General features: G+C 39.5%; 1 long non-coding RNA gene across 10 annotated transcripts in view; it reads right to left on the bottom strand.

Moving 5' to 3' along the window:
* The window catches only part of LOC103690816 (uncharacterized), a 30,430-nt gene that overhangs the window by 1,397 nt on the left and 9,322 nt on the right, over positions 1-19,711 (bottom strand). For 4 of the 10 annotated variants that reach the window (XR_010061356.1, XR_010061358.1, XR_010061361.1 and 1 more), the window contains 4 exons: positions 18,558-18,649; positions 18,291-18,384; positions 10,667-10,815; positions 27-10,484 (listed from right to left, as the gene is read on the bottom strand). This is a non-coding gene — a long non-coding RNA (uncharacterized LOC103690816). Of the gene's footprint in view, positions 1-22; positions 10,485-10,666; positions 10,816-18,290; positions 18,385-18,557; positions 18,650-19,711 lie in introns of all 10 variants that reach the window. The other 6 variants (XR_010061363.1, XR_010061364.1, XR_010061360.1 and 3 more) reach the window with 6 other exon arrangements.

The following is a 19,711-nucleotide window of genomic DNA, read 5'->3' as shown; positions in this document are numbered from 1 at the left end:
CCTGACTTGTAAGAGTACTTACTTACTTTATATCAGGTTCCTTAAGCAGACACCTGTGATAAACCAACAAGGCTCTAGGAAAAATAAAACAGCATGTTATACATCTCACTCTATACACATCTCTTTCTACCCTTTTATCTTCAAATTTCCTTGGCTAAATGGATCATTGAAGGACCTGTCAGTACTCCTGAAATACTTGCAGAACTCCAAGGAAAGAGTCATATAAAAGGATCTTCCACCTTCATAAAATGAGACACGCAAAAATGATGGGGTCAGTACTATACCAAGCAATTGATTGATCCTGTGCCTGCTATTCTTGTGTCAACTTGACACAAAAACTAGAGTTATCTGAAAGGAGGGAATCTAAATTGAGAAAACGCATCCATAAGATTTGGCTGTAAGACTTGTTTTTAAATTAGTGATTGATTGGGGAGGCCTGGCACAAAGCGGGTGGTTGCAGTCCAGTGCTGGTGGTACTGGGTTCTATAAGAAACCAGGCTAAGCAAGCCAGTAAGCTGAACCCATCCATGGCCTCTGCATTAGCTCCTACCTTCAGGTTTCAGTCCTGATTGAGTTACTGTCCTGACTCTCTGGTGATGGACTATAATATAGAAGAATAAGCCGTATGTCCTAGTTTGGGTTTTATTGCTGTGAACAGACACCACGATCACAGAACTCATATAAAGGACAACATTTAATTGGAGCTGGCTTATAGTTTCAAAGGTGTAGTCCATTATCATCATGGTGGGAAGCATGGCAGCATGCAGGTAGATATGGTGCTGGAAGACCTTCTACATCTTGATCCACAGATAACAGAAGACTGTGCATACTGGGTGTAGCTCGAGCATAGGAGACCTCAAAGCCCACCCTCACAGCGGCAAACTTCCTCCAACAAGGCCATACCAATTCCAAAAAGGCCACACCCCTTAATAGTGCCACTCCCTATGGAGCAGGCATTCAAACAAATAGTCTATGGGGCCCATACCTACTAAAACCACCACACCAAATAAACCCTTTTTCCCTAAACTTGCATTTTGTTGCATCAATAGAAACCCTAACTAAGACAGATACTATTATAAATTCTTTAAAAACACCTTTATAAACATGAATTATAAATACCATTTCAACATGACAAAAATTACAGATATACTACCTATGAGAAAGAATGTAATGAGGTCAGAGGCTTACTATAAACTCTATGGAGAAATGAGTTTTATAAAAATAATATGTCATATGTGCCCTCAAATACATATTAGAATTTAAAACATCATTAATGACCTATAAGCAAATGTGAAATTGTTTCATGCCTATATAAGCACACCTACTTTGAAAAGTGATGAGAAAACACAAATTCCTCCCCTGGGAATTAAAGATCAAATTTTCATCATTGCAGAAGACTTCCCTCATCAAAGACATGGTAGCTAACAAATTTCTACTTATGACCATTATTGAGTTGACTGTTTCTTCTGACAGGATTCTGAAAATAAGAAATGCACTTGGAAAATGTGCTTTAAATACCTGACTTGTTCTAATAGAACTTATGCCACTAAGGTTCTAATCTAATTTTATAAAAATAATAGCTTTGTGTAGGTTATTGCTAGAATACTAGGTCAAAACTCTTATCAAAATATCCATCTCTGGATCTAGAAAAGATTGTATTGAGTGATGTAACACAGATCCAGAAAGACTACATTTTCTTTCTCGTGTGCAGATCCTAGCTACTAATCTTCAGAAGAGAGTATAGCGCATAGAGTAACTACAGAAAGAGAGTATGAGGGAACCATGGTGGGGGGAGGGGATGAGAGGAGAACAGCAGGATACAGGTAATATGAAATGAGAAATGGAAAAATAGGGAGGACTCCAACCGGTGAGGGCTAAGGGAGGTCAGTACAGAAGGAGAGCAAGAACCAAATAGCACCAAGGTTTGACAAAGCTTCAAGGAATCTTATTATTTTATAATGTATCTAATATTAGATTCTATGTATGTATGTATGTATGTATGTATGTATGTATGTATGTATGTATGTATGTCTTCATGCATGTGTGCATGCATTTGCCAACCTCTCTATGTCACTTGGTCTGGCAATATTCGCCACAAGAACCATAGACTGACAAAACCCCCAGTAGCAGGCATGGGAAACCTTCTTTTGAACAGTTGCTCAAGTAGTCCAAGTGACTTCCCAGACAATCTAAACTATTGCTGTTGCCTCTCTAGAGATCGAAGATCTACTAATGAAGAAACCACACACTCAGGCCACAGGACTTGGATTTTTCCAGCTGGATCCAATCTGAAAGCCTCTTTTCTTGAGTCTACCTTTCATGGTACCAGAAAATAGAATTCAGTGACAATGCTTATGAAGCCCAGTGCCAGTGTAGCAAGATACCTGTAAAGGTGTAGTGAGTAGCACTCATGTATTGGTGGTAATTAGCAGCTGTCTAATTAGACTTAAAGTACTCCCAACAGGAGGAACATCATGCAAGGTACTAGAAGGCCAGCCAACTTCCCAGGGACAATAAGTTCGTGGATCTTAAAAAGGAATCTACAATCACCACTTCACCAGATCAGCATAATTCCTTACTACATTGTAACTCTTACCCATATACCCACAGATAAGTGCAACTATATCACCCTTCATAAAAGGAGCTTCTTTTTATAGAAAATGAGGACAATCACAGAAAAACACAACTGGGCACAATTCCAAGATTATGGGAGCCCAGCCCCAATGAACACATCTCTACCACAGCTATGCACCTACCCATAGCTCAGGGAACATTACAGAAGAGGGGGCAAAATGAGAATAAGCCCAAAACACCAAGAACTCTGCTGATTGATTGCCTCCCTTAAAAAGGGTAGCATATTGGTTAGATTTTGATTGTAGCTTCTGACATTCCGAAGAGATATAATCTTATAGCAAATTCCTCAATTCTTTGCCTCTTATAATCTGTATGCCCCTTCTTCTAAAATGACCTCTGAGCCTTAGATGTGGGAGTTGTTTTATAGATGTCTTCTTTGGGACTGGGCTCTACAACTATGTTTTGACTGGTTGTATTTTTTTTTATTTTTTATTTTTTTTTTTGGTAATGGTCTCTGTCCATTATTGATGAAGTGTGAGGACTACATTTATCTTTATATAATGATAAATATTTCAAATGCAGTTAGGGATTATGCAGGTTTAGTAAAGTGGTAGCTGTAGGTGTTTCCAAGCTCCATGACTTCACTACCACTGGGATTTCTAGGGCCAGGCATGACTCCCTCTTGTTCAGTGGGTCTTACATCCAAGTAGACAGTTGTTGGTTACCACCAAGGCACGCACACCCTTATTGCGCCCTTGGGGTTAACATGCCATGGTGATCTTTGTGGTTCATAGACATCAGGGGCAGGTAGGATTTGTTGGTTGCTTCGCTCCACTGGAAACAAGCATGGTCCCATCCGCTACCATAAAAGCTAGTCCTCAGGTAAGGGATCATTTAGCTTAGTCCCAGCTCAGGAGTCTCTGAGCCCTGTGTCTGAAGTGCATGGTATCTTCAGCAATAGGAATTTACCTTCCAGCTATGGGGGACAACCAAAGGCACATAACATTTTGACAGTGTCTTGGCCAACTGTAACCAACAACTCAAAAGAGGGCTTCTCATGCCTAGTGGAGGTTTTGTTAGAAGGTCTTTGACTTTCTGAAGGGGCATTATCAACCTAAAAGGGCAAATTTCATTCACAGTCCATATGTATACTGATTATAATATATATTATATTTTTAGAAAAATTAATAGTGTGAATCCTTATAATGTTTAAACCTAACAGTTTTTGTGCCTTTTTCTCCCTCTCTAATTAAAGACCCCCATTTTCTCCATTTCTTTCATCAGATCATTTGTACTCTGCTATTCCCCTTTATTGCTTCCCCATACCCTCAACAGTGCCTCCTTTTTACTTTTTTGTTTTCTGCACAGTCACTCAAGCATCACTTCTGAAGACTTGACAGAAAACATTTCGCATTGTCTTTTGGGGTCCATGTTACCTTACTGTAATTCGGGATACTCAGAAGGCTGAAAGAAGAACAGTGACCTTCCTAGGCCACAGAAGGAGCTCATTACTACCCTTGACAACTTGGTGGGATATGATTACAAAATAAATAGTAGAAAAATCGAGGACTAGGGCTGCAAAGTGGTTGCCTCTTGTGTGTAAGGTTCAATCTCCGTATTTCCATTCTTATTAAATGGGAAGAAAGAAAACCAGCGCAAAATAGGTTTTGAATATGTAATGTGCTCATCAAGATCCTGGTTCATTCCCTTGGCAACCATCATCCTTGAAAATCACTTCAACTACACCTGGATACTTGCATGAATTCAAAATATACATATCATCACCTTTTATTAAAATGATTCTTCTCTCATATCCCATATATCCTGATTGCAGTTTGCCCTCTCTTTACACCTGCCAGCTCCTCCTTACCTTTCCTCCCATCCAGACACAAAGACTGTCACATCGAAGTTGGACAAAGCAACCCAACAGGAGGAAGAGAGCCCCAACAGAAGGCATAAGATAAACATATGGATATGTACCTGCATCTATATGTATGTATGTATGTATGTATGTATGTATGTATGTATACACACACACATGACCTGGGGTAGAACTGTGTAGGCCATGTGCTTGTTGCTTCACTCTGAATTCATAAGACCTTTCCTCAGTTGATTTGGAAGACCTTGTTCTCCTGGTGTTCTCCATCCCCTTTGACTTTTACATTTTTTCTGCCTCCTTTTCCACAGGATTCCCTGAGCTCTGAGAGGAGGGATTTCATGGAGACATCTCACTTAGGCTGTGTGTCCCTATCCCAAGGTCTCTCTCTCTCTCTCTCTCTCTCTCTCTCTCTCTCTCTCTCTCTCTCTCTCTCTCTCCATAATGCTTGGCTGAGGACCTCTGTATTTGTTTCCATCTCCTGCAAGAAGAAGCTTCTGAACGCAGTCCTGACCTACGAGAATAGAAGAATATCATTAGGAATCATTTTATTGTTATTTTTTTAGACCCGTAGTATTTGTTGTTCCCTTCATCTCTGGGCCATCTAGTTTCTGATTCTTGGTCACTCAAGCAGTGTCTGGTATGGGTACTATCTCTTAGCATGACTCTTACGTTAAATTGGACGTTGGTTGGTTACTCCCACAAGCTTTGCCTCACTACTATCCTAGCATATTTTTCAGACAGGACAGATTGTAGATAAAAGATTTGTGACTGGGTAGGTGTTTACTATTCTTTTTGGTAGGTAGCTTTCAGAGTACCTTCCCGGACCAAAGACTTTAGAAAGTAGGGACAAAGTTCTATGTAGCACCAGCTCCATGTTCAGTGAGTTGTGGAGCTACTGTCTGCTGCGATGGGGGCTTGCTGTTAGCTTTTGCAGAGCAACGTATTCTCTGGGCAACAGCTTGGATTGTTTGGGGATTTTAGTGGAACCACTTTAGCCAACAGCTCCATTAGTTGAAACTTAATCCCACTACTGGAAGCTTCGTTTGGTGACAAAGATGGCCAATGAGGGCTCCATCTCCCTTGTTATTTGAAGACTTCATTGTCTTTGTATGTTTTAGAAAGTTTCCACTCTACTAAGTTTTCACCACTCAAATGTCCCTCAGTTCTTGCTGTTTCACCCTGCATTCCCTCCTTCAATACTACCCCCCCCTCCTTCCATGATCCTCCCTTTCTAGTCCTCCCTGTTCCCGGCTCATCTGGGAGATCTATATGTCTTTCCTAGTCCCTTCAACTATACCTAACCTTTCTGGGTTTTCAGATTGTAGCTAGTTATCATTTATTTAATGGTTAATATCTGCATATAAATGAATACATGCCATATTTATTTTTATGGATCTGGGTTACCTCACTCAGGATAATTTTTTGTCTAGTTCCATCCATTTTCCTGAAAATTTCATGATGTCATATTGTAAAAAGGTAATAGTCTATTGTGTAACTGTACCACAATTTTTTATTCATTCCTCTGTAGAGGGACATCTAGGTTGTTTCCAATTTTTGGCTATTATGGATAAAACAGCTAGAACATAGTTGAGCAAATATCCTTGCTCAACTTGTAATAGAATGAAATGCCCTTTAGGTATATTCCCAAAGAGTTGTATAGCTGGATCTTGAGGTAGATGGACTCCCAACTTACTGGGAAATTGCAATATTGACTTCCAAACTGGTTTTACAAGTTTGAAATCTTACCAGCAAGGGTTAGATTGCTTCGCATCTTTGCCAGAAAGCACTGCTACTTGTGGGATTTGGTTTTGTTTAAATTTAAATTATTCTATTTACATGCAGCTCACTTCTCCTCTCCCAGGCACTCCCCCACAATCCTTCCACCATCACCCCTCCCCTTCTCCTCTAAGAAGTTAGAACCGCCCCCCTTCCCAGATATCCCTTCAACCCTGGCACTTCAAGTCTCTGCCAGGTTAGGAGCTTCCTCTCTCCCGCTGAGGCCGGACAAGGCAGCCCAGCTAGCAGAACATAGCCCACATACAGATCTTAGCCATTCTGACAGGAGTGAGATGGAATCTAAAAGTACTTTGGATTTGCATTTACCTGATGACTAAGGATGGTCAACATTTCTTTAAGTGTTTTTTACACATTTGAGTTTTCTCTATTGATAATTCAGCTTAGGTCTGTACCATATTCTAATTGTTTTTTGGTTTTCTAAATATCTATTTTCCTTGGTTCTTTATATATTTTGAGTATTAGCCCTCTATTAGATGTAGAGTGCATGAAAATCTTTTCCTATTCTATAGGTTGCCACCTTGTCTGAATGACACTGTCATTGCCTTACAGAAGCCTGTTTCCTGAGGTCCCATTTATTAATTGTTGACATCAGTGTCTGCACTAATGGTGTTCTGTTCAGAAATTCTTCTGTGCCAATGCATTGAAAGATATCCCTCACTTTCCCTTCTTTCAGGTTCATTGCATCTGGTTTTATATTTAGGTCTTTAATCCATTTTGTGCAGGATGATAAGTATTGCTCTATTTGCATTCTTCTACATGCAGCCATTCAGTTAGACTAGTACCATTTTTTGAAGATGTCTTTTTTTCTGTGTGTCCATATGTGTGTGAGTTTGGGTCTGGGCCCTCAATTTGATTCCTTTGATCAATGTGTCTGTTTTTATGTTAATACCATGCTGTCTTTATTACTGTAGTTTTGAAGTACAATTTGAAATCAGGATTGATGAGACCTCCAGCAGTTCTTTTCTTGTTCAGGATTAAAATGCACATATTAGGGGATGAATCTATCCCTTCTTGGCTGTCCTGGAACTTGTTTCGTAGGCCAGGCTGGCTCGATTTCTTAGAGACCTGCCTGCTTCTGTGTGCTGGGATTAAAGGCACATGTTACTATACCTTGTAACAATCATTTTTTAATACTTCCAGGTAAATATAAATTTTCCTACCTTATACAATATAACCACCCAGTAATTTTACTAAAACTCATGCCAGTTTGTATCGAAGAACCTACTACATATACACAGTGACTAAAAGCAAAAACACCTAAACCTTATTCAAGCACAGAGAAGTGAGATGAACTGTCCTACAAAGAGGCCAGCATCAATACTTACCTCAAGACTTGCTGGCTTTTGAGATGCAGGCTGGAAATTGCAATTACTCTGGAGACTGAGGCAGGAAGTTTGCCAAGCTCAAGACCAATATGGTAACTTAGTGAGACCCTGTTTTAAAAAGAAAACAAAAGGTTACAGTGACCATGTATTTAATCTCTAGTAACACACACACACACACACACACACACACACACACACACAAAACAAAACAAGAAAAGATTTTAATGAATGACTATTGCACCCTTTCAAATTGGTAGACTATTCCAACTATTGTTAGAAACTGGCACTAAAACAGTAGTATTGGGTTTAGCACCCTGCTTCCCTGACCTGAATTTAGTATTAAATATCCTGTATGGTGGTATGCCTCTTTATCACTTACCTAGAATTAGGAAGGGTCTGTCAACAACAATCTTCATGAAAAATCTAAATGCAAAACTGAGGAAGAAGTGACACAAACATATCAAAATAAAGTGTGACCTACATGGTCATCATCCAGTTCCTCCATCCATGACTTCTACTTAGAAATATTTCAATTACAACTGAATAGATGTCATCTAATAAGACCACAGTTCAGGACATCTTAGAACTTCTCTATTTCCACTCTCAAAACAAACTATTCTTACTTCTAGTCTAACAGATCAACAACAATGCCAATAAACCATTGACATAGTCAACCCCTCAGTATTCACAGGTTCAATTTTCTAGCCATATAAATAATATGAAATCATGTTCACTAAATTTGTTTAAGAAGTCCATGATTTCTGATCTGAGTTTTTGCTTGTGATGTAAGTTAGAAAAAATGGCTGGGGATGCCATCATTACTTAGCTATTCAGATGATGATGAGATGGCCTGTAGAAGGATTCAGGATCACAGTGGCACTTTTGCAGATATAAGTAGTATTCTTGCATACCTTTTTTTTTTTACATACTACCATGATGCTATAACCTGTCTCTGAGAAACACACCAAGGAAAACTCATTAGATATGTGCCTTGTTCTACTGATCCATATTAAAATTGCCAAGGTCATGGTATTAATTCTGGGTGCATCTACCAGACCTAGATTCTTGCAAAAGACAATGGACAGAGATTTATCATAAAAGTCTTCCTCCCCACAAAGGTTATCTCTAAAACTGTTAGCATCTATATCATCAAAATGATGGCCACATTGAGAACTATGTGGAATCCTGCTTCTGTCTCTACATGGTGATTATTAAATTCATACAGTCTTGAAGTTAGAATAAAAATGGCATTTAGTGCTTAAATAACATTAGACACAGTAGAGGAGAAGCAGGATTGCCAAAAAGGTTGGAGAAATGCCAAAATAGCAACTGAGAATGTTAAGGGCTAGAAGTGTGGAGAGAAATCACACCAGTGAACTAGCCAAGAAAGTAAGAAAACACCTACAAAAAATCGCAATTTCAGGTTGACTTAGCCAGTTCAACTGTCTGGATATTGAAAATGAGGTGGTCTTCACTGAGCTATAATCGGTTTATCAGTTAGGTGCTTAGGATCAATATCCATTCCAAAGTTCTTTAGTAATCACTGTGTTCTGTTTAAGAGAATCTGTCAGAAAACATAAGCCAGGCCTAGTGACTCGGGTCTGTGAGACTTGCTACTAAGCAGATTAAGGCCAGAGGACTAGAAGTTAAAGGTTTGCCTGGGCTACAGAGAAAATTCAAGATCACTTTGGCACCACAGTCAGATACTTTCTCAAAATAAAAAGCAAAAATACATGAGGGCTGAGGTTACAGGTCAACGGTAAGCACTAGAGTAAATATGAGTTCCTCAATTCAACCCCAATTATTTCCCTACCTCCAAAAGAAGACAAACAAAATTCCCCAAACGTGTTTCAAGATCTGATTTGTTTCAAATGCATTTCAAGGACACTTGTCGATTACCTTAATCGCTACCATTGTTAAGGAAGAGTTTATCTCTACATGGTTACCTGAACAAGTTTGAGGTTGCAGATATTATCAAGAGCATCTTCCCTTACCTTGAAAGGCCACCTGCAAAATGTTACAGCGAAGCACCAGGTTGTGAACAATTCAAAAAAACCAAAAAAACTAGGAAATAATGAGCTTCTAAATATTCAGATTGCTTCTACCTTGTAAAACTTATAACTTGCATTATTAAGCACAACATTGTTTTGCACTATAGTACTTATCAAAGTCATTGATATGTAAAAGATATTGAGATCATCAACAACTATCCACATAGGAAGGTTAGCTGTTCTGTCTTATGAATGAGCTAATACCAGCAAGTTGACAAAAACTACCAGCTGCTTAGTTGTTGTCAATGTGACACAAACTAGAGACACCCATAAAGAGGAAGCCTCTTGAGGAGTTGTCTTCATTGTATGGGCCTGTGGGCCTATCTGTGGGACATTGTCAAACCCCACATGTTCAGGCGCATCATAAATTTTCACTACTACCTGAGGAATATTCACTCATGGCTACCACAATTGCTAAGAACTGAATCATATCTTTTACACCAGTAGAGGTAGCAAAAGATTGGTGTCAAGATGTACCAGAGAGACCATCGTCACTTACTTGTAACTTTGAAGATCAAATGTCCCATACTGTGACTGAGGCTCATAGCAAGACTAACCTGGAATATTTTATGTGTCCACACTGTTTATGATGTAATCATTGTGATGCTCTAACCTGCTATAGAACTACACTAAGGGAAATTTTCTGTGTCACATGACATTGCTAAGGTCATTATTATTTCATGACCTTTGACCATTTGCAGAACTCTGAGTCAAAAGTTCTCATAATAAAGGGAAATTTTCAAAAAGGAGGGTACCAGGAAACCATCCATGGTCCACATCAATATGTGGGAAGGATGATAATTACCTGGTAAGTTGTTTTTATTTCCACCATTATATTTAAGGAGTAAACATCATAACCTAGATACAGAAACATGAAGATTAGTACCGTTATTAGCTGCATAGTCACGTTTTAACCATATATATGAGAAAGAGGGAGAAATATAATCATACTGGAAATAGCTTTTACTTGTACATCAGAGAATAAGGCCCTAATTATATCTATGGCCTCCATCAGAGACATAAACTACCAGAAATCTTACCCCAAAGACAGAAACAGCACATTAGGCACCCTCCTCGCTAATCAGAATGTCTGATAGCAGATGGTTTGCCATGTGGTACATGTACTTGATCACTAATGTAGGAATTAACCAGGCTCCATCAACAATATGTTCGCAGGCACTGTGTTCTCCTGAAAGGAACATGAAAAGAAGTCATGCAGAAACATAGCAGGATAAAAATAAACTCCTACCCATTCTCTTTCCCACGACTAACATCAAAGGATAGTTAAATTCTCCCTGGATACTTAGATTACTTCTAATTGAAAAGTGATTCAAAACTGCTTATACTTTTAATTTGAATTTTCGAAATACACTATACTTACTATCAGGCTGGCCGATCAACAGTGCCGAGGAACTCTGATATATTCAACTCTTCAAAATCCACAAGTTCAATCTAAGTTTCCTGGCCATGAAAATCCTATTAAGTCACATTCAATCGATTTGCAATTGCACAAATGAGGGTTGAGAAGAAACTTTAGGATCCCTACCATTGCTTATCTACCTGTGTGAGCATCAGAGTCCTTTATAGCTTCAGTGGTGACCCCCTTATGGGTGGACCAACCCTTTCACTGGGGACACATAGCAGATTTCCTGCATGTCAGGTATTTACACTATGATTCATAACAGTGGCATATTTTAGTTATGAAGTAGTAACAAAAATAAATTTTTGGTTGTGGGGAACTGTATTAAGAGGTTGCAGTGTTAGGGAGGTTGAAAACCACTGCTTTATAGTAATTCAAGATTATAGCAGCATTCAACCCAATACAAACATTTGTACTCTTGATGATCTTTTTGAGGTCCTATGAAGTATTAATTTATCTATACAAAATTATCTATAAGAAAGAGTGAGGAAAAGCTCATTCTACACCAGTATCATTTGACTTAGGGATATTAAAATCATCCAAGTCATGGTATCACTTATGGATTCATCCACACTATCAGGTATTTGCAGCTGGCCATAGGCTGAACCTAACAAGGGAATTTTTATGTTTTTGACAGGATACCTGTTAAAGCTCAATAGCTAATATAAAAATAACAGTAAAGCTCCCGTGGGGGAGGGCCCAGGAGCGGCAGGACCCCTGCCAGAGACACCGCCGGACCCTGAAGGAAACAGACCGGATAAACAGTTCTCTGCACCCAAATCCCGTGGGAGGGAGAGCTAAACCTTCAGAGAGGCAGACAAGCCTGGGAAACCAGAAGAGACTGATCTCTGTACATACATCTCGGACGCCAGAGGAAAACACCAAAGGCCATCTGGAACCCTGGTGCACTGAAGCTCCCGGAAGAGGCGGCACAGGTATTCCTGGTTGCTGCCGCCACAGAGAGCCCGTGGGCGGCACCCCACGAGCGAACTTGAGCCTCGGGACCACAGGTAAGACCAACTTTTCTGCTGCAAGAAAGCTGCCTGGTGAACTCAAGACACAGGCCCACAGGAACAGCTGAAGAACTGTAGAGAGGAAAAACTACACGCCTGAAAGCAGAACACTCTGTTCCCATAACTGGCTGAAAGAAAACAGGAAAACAGGTCTACAGCACTCCTGACACACAAGCTTATAGGACAGTCTAGTCACTGTCAGAAATAGCAGAACAAAGTAACACTAGAGATAATCTGATGGCGAGAGGCAAGCGCAGGAACCCAAGCAACAGAAACCAAGACTACTTGGCATCATCGGAGCCCAATTCTCCCACCAAAACAAACATGGAATATCCAAACACACCAGAAAAGCAAGATCTAGTTTCAAAATCATATTTGATCATGATGCTGGAGGACTTCAAGAAAGATGTGAAGAACTCCCTTAGGGAAACACAGGAAAACATTAATAAACAAGTAGAAGCCTACAGAGAGGAATCGCAAAAATCCCTGAAAGAATTCCAGGAAAACACAATCAAACAGTTGAAGGAATTAAAAATGGAAATAGAAGCAATCAAGAAAGAACACATGGAAACAACCCTGGATATAGAAAACCAAAAGAAGAGACAAGGAGCTGTAGATACAAGCTTCACCAACAGAATACAAGAGATGGAAGAGAGAATCTCAGGAGCAGAAGATTCCATAGAAATCATTGACTCAACTGTCAAAGATAATGTAAAGCAGAAAAAGCTACTGGTCCAAAACATACAGGAAATCCAGGACTCAATGAGAAGATCAAACCTAAGGATAATAGGCATAGAAGAGAGTGAAGACTCCCAGCTCAAAGGACCAGTAAATATCTTCAACAAAATCATAGAAGAAAACTTCCCTAATCTAAAAAAAGAGATACCCATAGGCACACAGGAAGCCTACAGAACTCCAAATAGATTGGACCAGAAAAGAAACACCTCCCATCACATAATAGTCAAAACACCAAACGCACAAAATAAAGAAAGAATATTAAAAGCAGTAAGGGAAAAAGGTCAAGTAACATATAAAGGCAGACCTATCAGAATCACACCAGACTTTTCGCCAGAAACTATGAAGGCCAGAAGATCCTGGACTGATGTCATACAGACCCTAAGAGAACACAAATGCCAGCCCAGGTTACTGTATCCTGCAAAACTCTCAATTAACATAGATGGAAAAACCAAGATATTCCATGACAAAACCAAATTTACACAATATCTTTCTACAAATCCAGCACTACAAAGGATAATAAATGGTAAAGCCCAACATAAGGAGGCAAGCTATACCCTAGAAGAAGCAAGAAACTAATCGTCTTGGCAACAAAACAAAGAGAATGAAAGCACACAAACATAACCTCACATCCAAATATGAACATACGGGAAGCAATAATCACTATTCCTTAATATCTCTCAACATCAATGGCCTCAACTCCCCAATAAAAAGACATAGATTAACAAACTGGATACGCAACGAGGACCCTGCATTCTGCTGCCTACAGGAAACACACCTCAGAGACAGAGACAGACATTACCTCAGAGTGAAAGGCTGGAAAACAATTTTCCAAGCAAATGGTCAGAAGAAGCAAGCTGGAGTAGCCATTCTAATATCAAATAAAATCAATTTTCAATTAAAAGTCATCAAAAAAGATAAGGAAGGACACTTCATATTCATCAAAGGAAAAATCCACCAAGATGAACTCTCAATCCTAAATATCTATGCCCCAAATACAAGGGCACCTACATACATAAAAGAAACCTTACTAAAGCTCAAAACACACATTGCACCTCACACAATAATAGTGGGAGATTTCAACACCCCACTCTCATCAATGGACAGATCATGGAAACAGAAATTGAACAGAGATGTAGACAGACTAAGAGAAGTCATGAGCCAAATGGACTTAACGGATATTTATAGAACATTCTATCCTAAAGCAAAAGGATATACCTTCTTCTCAGCTCCTCATGGTACTTTCTCCAAAATTGACCATATAATTGGTCAAAAAACGGGCCTCAACAGGTACAGAAAGATAGAAATAATCCCATGCGTGCTATCGGACCACCACGGCCTAAAACTGGTCTTCAATAACAATCAAGGAAGAATGCCCACATACACTTGGAAATTGAACAATGCTCTACTCAATGATAACCTGGTCAAGGAAGAAATAAAGAAAGAAATTAAAAACTTTTTAGAATTTAATGAAAATGAAGGTACAACATACCCAAACTTATGGGACACAATGAAAGCTGTGCTAAGAGGAAAACTCATAGCGCTGAGTGCCTGCAGAAAGAAACAGGAAAGAGCATATGTCAGCAGCTTGACAGCACACCTAAAAGCTCTAGAACAAAAAGAAGCACATACACCCAGGAGGAGTAGAAGGCAGGAAATAATCAAACTCAGAGCAGAAATCAACCAAGTAGAAACAAAAAGGACCATAGAAAGAATCAACAGAAGCAAAAGTTGGTTCTTTGAGAAAATCAACATGATAGATAAACCCTTAGCCAGACTAACGAGAGGACACAGAGAGTGCGTCCAAATTAACAAAATCAGAAATGAAAAGGGAGACATAACAACAGATTCAGAGGAAATTCAGAAAATCATCAGATCTTACTATAAAAACCTATATTCAACAAAACTTGAAAATCTTCAGGAAATGGACAATTTCCTAGACAGATACCAGGTACCGAAGTTAAATCAGGAACAGATAAACCAGTTAAACAACCCCATAACTCCTAAGGAAATAGAAGCAGTCATTAAAGGTCTCCCAACCAAAAAGAGCCCAGGTCCAGACGGGTTTAGTGCAGAATTCTACCAAACCTTCATAGAAGACCTCATACCAATATTATCCAAACTATTCCACAAAATTGAAACAGATGGATCACTACCGAATACCTTCTACGAAGCCACAATTACTCTTATACCTAAACCACACAAAGACACAACAAAGAAAGAGAACTTCAGACCAATTTCCCTTATGAATATCGATGCAAAAATACTCAACAAAATTCTGGCAAACCGAATCCAAGAGCACATCAAAACAATCATCCACCATGACCAAGTAGGCTTCATCCCAGGCATGCAGGGATGGTTTAATATACGGAAAACCATCAACGTGATCCATTATATAAACAAACTGAAAGAACAAAACCACATGATCATTTCATTAGACGCTGAGAAAGCATTTGACAAAATTCAACAACCCTTCATGATAAAAGTCCTGGAGAGAATAGGAATTCAAGGCCCATACCTGAACATAGTAAAAGCCATATACAGCAAACCAGTTGCTAACATTAAACTAAATGGAGAGAAACTCGAAGCAATCCCACTAAAATCAGGGACTAGACAAGGCTGCCCACTCTCTCCCTACTTATTCAATATAGTTCTTGAAGTTCTAGCCAGAGCAATCAGACAACAAAAGGAGGTCAAGGGGATACAGATCGGAAAAGAAGAAGTCAAAATATCACTGTTTGCAGATGATATGATAGTGTATTTAAGTGATCCCAAAAGTTCCACCAGAGAACTACTAAAGCTGATAAACAACTTCAGCAAAGTGGCTGGGTATAAAATTAACTCAAATAAATCAGTAGCCTTCCTCTACACAAAAGAGAAACAAGCTGAGAAAGAAATTAGGGAAACGACACCCTTCATAATAGACCCAAATAATATAAAGTACCTCGGTGTGACTTTAACCAAGCAAGTAAAAGATCTGTACAATAAGAACTTCAAGACACTGAAGAAGGAAATTGAAGAAGACCTCAGAAGATGGAAAGATCTCCCATGCTCATGGATTGGCAGGATTAATATAGTAAAAATGGCCATTTTACCAAAAGCAATCTACAGATTCAATGCAATCCCCATCAAAATACCAATCCAATTCTTCAAAGAGTTAGACAGAACAATTTGCAAATTCATCTGGAATAACAAAAAACCCAGGATAGCTAAAGCTATCCTCAACAATAAAAGGACTTCATGGGGAATCACTATCCCTGAACTCAAGCAGTATTACAGAGCAATAGTGATAAAAACTGCATGGTATTGGTACAGAGACAGACAGATATACCAATGGAATAGAATTGAAGACCCAGAAATGAACCCACACACCTATGGTCACTTGATTTTTGACAAAGGAGCCAAAACCATCAAATGGGAAAAAGATAGCATTTTCAGCAAATGGTGCTGGTTCAACTGGAGGGCAACATGTAGAAGAATGCAGATCGATCCATGCTTATCACCCTGTACAAAGCTTAAGTCCAAGTGGATCAAGGACCTCCACATCAAACCAGACACACTCAAACTAATAGAAGAAAAACTAGGGAAGCATCTGGAACACATGGGCACTGGAAAAAATTTCCTGAACAAAACACCAATGGCTTATGCTCTAAGATCAAGAATCGACAAATGGGATCTCATAAAACTGCAAAGCTTCTGTAAGGCAAAGGACACTGTGGTTAGGACAAAACGGCAACCAACAGATTGGGAAAAGATCTTTACCAATCCTACAACAGATAGAGGCCTTATATCCAAAATATACAAAGAACTCAAGAAGTTAGACCGCAGGGAAACAAATAACCCTATTAAAAAATGGGGTTCAGAGCTAAACAAAGAATTTACAGCTGAGGAATGCCGAATGGCTGAGAAACACCTAAAGAAATGTTCAACATCTTTAGTCATAAGGGAAATGCAAATCAAAACAACCCTGAGATTTCACCTCACACCAGTGAGAATGGCTAAGATCAAAAACTCAGGTGACAGCAGATGCTGGCGAGGATGTGGAGAAACAGGAACACTCCTCCATTGTTGGTGGGATTGCAGACTGGTAAAACCATTCTGGAAATCAGTCTGGAGGTTCCTCAGAAAATTGGACATTGAACTGCCTGAGGATCCAGCTATACCTCTCTTGGGCATATACCCAAAAGATGCCTCAACATATAAAAGAGACACGTGCTCCACTATGTTCATCGCAGCCTTATTTATAATAGCCAGAAACTGGAAAGAACCCAGATGCCCTTCAACAGAGGAATGGATACAGAAAATGTGGTACATCTACACAATGGAATATTACTCAGCTATCAAAAACAACGAGTTTATGAAATTCGTAGGCAAATGGTTGGAACTGGAAAATATCATCCTGAGTGAGCTAACCCAATCACAGAAAGACATACATGGTATGCACTCATTGATAAGTGGCTATTAGCCCAAATGCTTGAATTACCCTAGATCCCTAGAACAAACGAAACTCAAGACGGATGATCAAAATGTGAATGCTTCACTCCTTCTTTAAATGAGGAAAAAGAATACCCTTGGCAGGGAAGGGAGAGGCAAAGATTAAAACAGAGACTGAAGGAACACCCATTCAGAGCCTGCCCCACATGTGGCCCATACATATACAGCCACCCAATTAGACAAGATGGATGAAGCAAAGAAGTGCAGACCGACAGGAGCCGGATGTAGATCGCTCCTGAGAGACACAGCCAGAATACAGCAAATACAGAGGCGAATGCCAGCAGCAAACCACTGAACTGAGAATAGGACCCCCGTTGAAGGAATCAGAGAAAGAACTGGAAGAGCTTGAAGGGGCTCGAGACTCCATATGTACAACAATGCCAAGCAACCAGAGCTTCCAGGGACTAAGCCCCTACCCAAAGACTATACATGGACTGACCCTGGACTCTGACCTCATAGGTAGCAATGCATATCCTAGTAAGAGCACCAGTGGAAGGGGAAGCCCTGGGTCCTGCTAAGACTGAACCCCCAGTGAACTAGACTGGTGGGGGGAGGGCGGCAATGGGGGGAGGGTTGGGAGGGGAACACCCATAAGGAAGGAGAGGGGGGAGGGGGATGTTTGCCCGGATACCGGGAAAGGGAATAACACTTGAAATGTATATAAGAAATACTCAAGTTAATAAAAAATAAAAAATAAAAAAAAATTACAATAAAAATTACACGGAACCCTGCTGATGCTTCTATAATGATGAAAATTAAACTCACGTAGTCTGTCATAAAGCATAGTATAAAATTTGATGATTGAATGGAATATTATGAAGATAAGAGTCTATAAAAAGTATACATGACAAAATCTGGCCTTATCTTACACACATACAAGTAAGATAGTAATGGATGCCTATAGTCAAAACATGCCAATACCAGGTTAGGATAACCACCTCAACTTCCAACATATTGAAGATCACGTGGTATACACTATGGTACGACCATCTTATCACTTACATGGTTAAGAATCTCCAGCCAATAATCTTTCAGGGATCATATCCTTCTTCAGATAATCCATAAGAAAACACCATGCAGTCCCGGTGGCACAGGCCTGAAATCACAGCAATGCAGGAGGCTGAGAAATAAGAGGATCACTAGTTCAAAGGCCTGCCTAGGCTCCAGAGTGAGGTCAAGGGCAGCATAGACAACAGTAAGATCCTTTCTCATACTGCTACGTAAAATAAGGAACATAAAGTGTAGATATATGGGCATGGAGGCACACACCTTTAATCACAGCACCTGGGAAGCAGAGGCAGGTGGTTTTGTTGTGTGGTCCAGGCTAGGATGAAGAAACATGAAGGTAATGTGAGGAGAACCTGCAAAATATTCAAGGCATATAGCTTGGTACAAAGTCACCATCAGTGAGAAAGAGCCAAGAAAAATCAAGTTATTGATTTACACAGATTTAACATTCATTTTCTCCTGTGTAAACGATGTAAACTTCTCTTCATAAAGGTTTCTAAGGACCAAAATTATTTGTATCTGAATACCGATCACAAAGGTGTGGCATAAAAAGCATTGGAGACGGGTTGGGGATTTAGCTCAGTGGTAGAGGTCTGATGCTTCTCAAATTTTATAAAGTATATCTGAAAGTATTAAAGCCTCTAAGGTCTTACACACACATACACACACACACACACACACACACACACACACACACACACACAAGGCAAACAAGATAGCAGAGTATTCGATGAAAAGTTACAGCATGACAAGACCAGGTTAAATACACCCTTCTCATATCCCTGAATATTGAATAGTATTTGGTATATACTGCAATATGCTCACATGACCATTTGCCTGGTCAGAATCAATGCCAATAATCTTCCATAAATCAGTATATTCTTTTACAGAGGATCTCTCAATGAGTAAGGATGTATGAAATCCTAGCTACTCATATAAGATGAGGCAGACAACAAAATTCAAGTCCTACCTGGGATACAGATTCACTTCAATATCATTTTTGTATGAGCCTGTCTTATAAAAAAGGAAGAGGAAGAGGAAGGAGGAAGGGGAAGAAGGAAGAAAAAGAGGAAGAAGAAGAGGAAAGGGAGGAAGAAGAAGAGGAAGAGGAAGACGAAAAGAAGAGGAAGAAGAAAGGAAAATGGAAGAAGCAAAGGAGGTGAAGAAGGGGAGATGGCAAGGAAGAAGAGGGCAGGAGAAAAGGAGAAGGAGAAGAGGAAAAGAAGAGAAGGAGGGAATGTGTAAAGGAAGCAGACAAGAAAGAGAGAAGATGAGGGTACCTATTCATTACCTTGACTACTATCATTGTTAAAGAAAACTAATTTCATCTGGAATATGTATTGTTATGAGAGTCAATCCTTTTTTGACTGTGTGCTTACAAAATATGCAAAGATGACAACTAAGCTAAGGGTAAA

This window comes from Rattus norvegicus, chromosome X (genome assembly GCF_036323735.1).
Source record: "Rattus norvegicus strain BN/NHsdMcwi chromosome X, GRCr8, whole genome shotgun sequence".
Classification (NCBI taxonomy): domain Eukaryota; kingdom Metazoa; phylum Chordata; class Mammalia; order Rodentia; family Muridae; genus Rattus; species Rattus norvegicus.
The sequence above is the reverse complement of the archived record's forward strand: the minus strand, read 5'-3'. Positions and strand labels throughout refer to the sequence as shown.